This window comes from Megalopta genalis, unplaced genomic scaffold (assembly GCF_051020955.1).
Source record: "Megalopta genalis isolate 19385.01 unplaced genomic scaffold, iyMegGena1_principal scaffold0667, whole genome shotgun sequence".
NCBI classification, from domain to species: domain Eukaryota; kingdom Metazoa; phylum Arthropoda; class Insecta; order Hymenoptera; family Halictidae; genus Megalopta; species Megalopta genalis.
In genome coordinates, this window is record NW_027476736.1 from 60,297 (window position 1) to 65,000 (window position 4,704).

The 4,704-nt window shown below is 45.2% G+C and overlaps 2 non-coding genes across 2 annotated transcripts; both read left to right on the forward strand.

Annotated features, from left to right (window-relative positions):
* Positions 1-615: 615 nt before the first annotated feature.
* LOC143263487 (small subunit ribosomal RNA) lies at positions 616-2,536 on the forward strand. The gene has a single exon (XR_013036915.1). It is a non-coding gene; the product is annotated as a small subunit ribosomal RNA (ribosomal RNA).
* A 1,333-nt stretch (positions 2,537-3,869) lies between these two features.
* LOC143263493 (5.8S ribosomal RNA) lies at positions 3,870-4,024 on the forward strand. Its single transcript, XR_013036920.1, has one exon. It is a non-coding gene; the product is annotated as a 5.8S ribosomal RNA (ribosomal RNA).
* The last annotated feature ends 680 nt before the right edge of the window (positions 4,025-4,704 follow it).

Sequence of the window (4,704 nt, forward strand, 5' to 3'; positions counted from 1 at the left end):
ATGTGTCCTGTCCGTTCTTCCTCGGCTTGCCGATTTTGCCCAGATCAGAGGTTTCGTGCTTCCGGCGGTCAGAAGATCAGCGTGAGCGTACGCGCTTCCACGACTATGGCATCACCCATGTACTTTTTCCTTTGAATATATTTGAGTACATAAAAAATATTAAAACATATAGAGAGAACTGTGTCTTGGATCTTAAAAATTTGTCAATAGCGATGATATATTATTACTTAATTTGAAGTATTTGTACGTTTTAGCTGGGACGTACATTTATCTTACAAGATGTTAATAGCGAGACTCTTGAAGATAAAATTATCTTGTGATTTTATGAAGGCAAAGATAGAAACGTACGAAGCTGGCGTACGTAGAAAAATGTGATTTTATGATAGAACAAAAATATAATACGTACGTTTTTGGGCGTACGGTAAAATATCTGTATGGTAGAAAAATGAAAGAAATTGAGCGTTAAAGAAGATATGTTACAAGCGCGGAATGTGGCAAAACTTGTACATATTTGAAAGAGAAAAGTGGTGTGTCGACCTGACATATATATATGAAACAGGCGACGATGGAAAAGGATTTAAATTTTGTCCATTTTATATATACATATTGTATAGTTCCCTGGTTGATCCTGCCAGTAGTCATATGCTTGTCTCAAAGATTAAGCCATGCATGTCTCAGTACATGCCGTATTAAGGTGAAACCGCGAATGGCTCATTAAATCAGTTATGGTTTCTTAGATCGTACTAAAATTTACTTGGATAACTGTGGTAATTCTAGAGCTAATACATGCAAAACAGAGTTCCGACCAGAGATGGTAGGAACGCTTTTATTAGATCAAAACCAATCGGTGGCGGGTGTTTACACTCGTCCATCGTTTGCTTTGGTGACTCTGAATAACTTTGTGCTGATCGCATGGTCTTATAGCACCGGCGACGCATCTTTCAAATGTCTGCCTTATCAACTGTCGATGGTAGGTTCTGCGCCTACCATGGTTGTAACGGGTAACGGGGAATCAGGGTTCGATTCCGGAGAGGGAGCCTGAGAAACGGCTACCACATCCAAGGAAGGCAGCAGGCGCGCAAATTACCCACTCCCGGCACGGGGAGGTAGTGACGAAAAATAACGATACGGGACTCATCCGAGGCCCCGTAATCGGAATGAGTACACTTTAAATCCTTTAACGAGGATCCATTGGAGGGCAAGTCTGGTGCCAGCAGCCGCGGTAATTCCAGCTCCAATAGCGTATATTAAAGTTGTTGCGGTTAAAAAGCTCGTAGTTGAATCTGTGTGTCACAGTGTCGGTTCATCGCTCGCGGTGTTTAACTGGCATTATGTGGTACGTCCTACCGGTGGGCTTTGCTCTTCACGGGGCGGTCCAACTAATATCCCATCGCGGTGCTCTTCACTGAGTGTCGAGGTGGGCCGGTACGTTTACTTTGAACAAATTAGAGTGCTCAAAGCAGGCTACCTTCGCCTGAATACTGTGTGCATGGAATAATGGAATAGGACCTCGGTTCTATTTTGTTGGTTTTCGGAACCCCGAGGTAATGATTAATAGGGACAGATGGGGGCATTCGTATTGCGACGTTAGAGGTGAAATTCTTGGATCGTCGCAAGACGGACAGAAGCGAAAGCATTTGCCAAAAATGTTTTCATTAATCAAGAACGAAAGTTAGAGGTTCGAAGGCGATCAGATACCGCCCTAGTTCTAACCATAAACGATGCCAGCTAGCGATCCGCCGAAGTTCCTACGATGACTCGGCGGGCAGCTTCCGGGAAACCAAAGCTTTTGGGTTCCGGGGGAAGTATGGTTGCAAAGCTGAAACTTAAAGGAATTGACGGAAGGGCACCACCAGGAGTGGAGCCTGCGGCTTAATTTGACTCAACACGGGAAACCTCACCAGGCCCGGACACCGGAAGGATTGACAGATTGATAGCTCTTTCTTGATTCGGTGGGTGGTGGTGCATGGCCGTTCTTAGTTGGTGGAGCGATTTGTCTGGTTAATTCCGATAACGAACGAGACTCTAGCCTGCTAAATAGACGTAATTATGGTATCTCGAAGGCTCTCGGCTTCTGCCGGTGGGGTTTTTACTACCAACGTACAAACAAATCTTCTTAGAGGGACAGGCGGCTTCTAGCCGCACGAGATTGAGCAATAACAGGTCTGTGATGCCCTTAGATGTTCTGGGCCGCACGCGCGCTACACTGAAGGAATCAGCGTGTGTTCCCTGGCCGAAAGGCCCGGGTAACCCGCTGAACCTCCTTCGTGCTAGGGATTGGGGCTTGCAATTATTCCCCATGAACGAGGAATTCCCAGTAAGCGCGAGTCATAAGCTCGCGTTGATTACGTCCCTGCCCTTTGTACACACCGCCCGTCGCTACTACCGATTGAATGATTTAGTGAGGTCTTCGGACTGGTGCGCGGCAATGTTTCGGCATTGCCGATGATGCCGGGAAGATGACCAAACTTGATTATTTAGAGGAAGTAAAAGTCGTAACAAGGTTTCCGTAGGTGAACCTGCGGAAGGATCATTACAATGTTCCAATATATCTCAAAGAGAGAGGAGAGGAGGAGAGAAAATGAATTCGATTAGTTTGTGGATAAGAATTCATATAAAAAAAAAAGATATTGTTGAGCCCGCCAGATCATTCGTGCGTGATTTACACGGCCAGACGTGTGTACTACACGTATTAGGCCTTTGATCTGCGTTGCGTAGGCCACAACAAATCTTTCAAAGAGAGAGAGATATATGTGTTGTTGGGGTTTGTGATTATGAAGGTGCCCCAACGCACAAAAATATATAAAAATGTACAAAGTTGGGATGTGGTGTGGTGGAGAAGAGTTGGGCCCGACCAGATCATTCGTGCGTGATTTACACGGCAGACGTGTGTACTACACGTATTAGGCCTTTGATCTGCGTTGCGTAGGCCATCTTCCTTCCAAGACACACACGTGTTGGGGTTTGTGTGATTTTATGATAGTGCCCCAACACGGAAAAATAAGCGTACGAGAAGAGTTGGGCCCGACCAGATCATTCGTGCGTGATTTATACACGGCCAGACGCGTATTATATTACACGTATTAGGCCTTTGATCTGCGTTGCGTAGGCCATCTTCTCGATAGAGAGAAAGCCAATGTATTCTTTTTTCTTTCTTTACACACACACACACAGTTGTAGTAGGACAGGGAGGGATGCGAGCGTGCTAATCACGCTTCCTCAAGTCTTCGCTGTGGTGTGTAAAAAAAAAAGAAAAAAAGGAATCGTTGGGAAAGTCCAAAGGACGAAAATATCGGGCAGTCTGAAGATAACTTAATGCTCGTTTACATTGGTATCAAGAGAGACCGGCTTGTGTAGCTCGTTTCAATGCTGTGTCGTTGTCATTGACACCCTACTCTGTTGCGCGCTAGTGGCAGCATGAGCGTGGGACGTATATATATATATGACACCCAGCTAGAGCCGGCCGTGAGTCCGTCCGGTGTAAATAACGACGAAAGGAGAGAGAAACTTTTCGAATCCAGTATCGGGTTGATAATTGTCCAGTTTGAATATCCATATCCCCGTCGTTTTTGGAGGTGATATACTCTCTGTGTTTCTTCGATAGAAGGCTTTTCAATGTTCTATTCGCTCCGACCGTCGAACTTGCAAGAAAACAGTGGTTTTGGATTTGCTCGTACATATATATATGGTTTCGACGGAAATATCTCGTTCTTTAAGGGACAATTATGTCGTTGTACGACGACTCCCGAATCTCCTTCGCGCGCTGGTTGGAGCTCTTCGGGTATCGGCTTGTTCCGAAATATAACACAAAAATGTGGTGGATAGCAAATACACATTATATTATATATGAGAGAATAAAAGGGAAAAATTACCCTGAACGGTGGATCACTTGGCTCGTGGGTCGATGAAGAACGCAGCTAATTGCGCGTCAACGTGTGAACTGCAGGACACATGAACATCGACATTTCGAACGCACATTGCGGTCCACGGATACAATTCCTGGACCACGCCTGGCTGAGGGTCGTTTACGTACTTATAAACTGCTTGCGTTGATGGCACTTGTTGCCTATATACGTACGAGCGAATGATGGGCGCTTCGTCGGCGTTTGTCGCGGTCCTATGAATATTGAGAAATTTTACGTACGTCTAACAGTCTTCGAGAGAGATGGAAATCGTGTTCGAACTAGCGTGAGTGTGGAAGGCGGTGTCGTGTGTCGTATATGTTTTATATACGTCCGCCCGTCTGAAACACCGCTTCGAAGCGGTGACAAAATCTTTTTCGGGACGATTCGTATCCGTAGAACTATCGAGATTTCACTGGTACATTTTCAACGCGCTCCCGACGTCGCCTGAAATGAAACGAGATGGGTTTAACCCACGAAAGCGTACTACACGAGTCTGTCCTATGTGAAGACTGTGTACAGAGATCGAACGAACGCATGAAAGAAATTGAACGAAAGAACACATAACCCGCAAAAATATAGAGTAGAATTGTGACCGTTGCTTCGAATTTGAATTTATATGTATATATATATCATAGCCCCAGGGAGTGGAACCTATGAGTGTGGAAGGATGTCTCTTACCGTTATGTTGCCAGAGGAAAAAAAGTCTCTCTCTTCGTACGACACATTTGTGTACGAATTGTATCGATGGCTATATAGATCCGATGTTGCACATATTCTGAGTAAAGAACACCCCACCCGG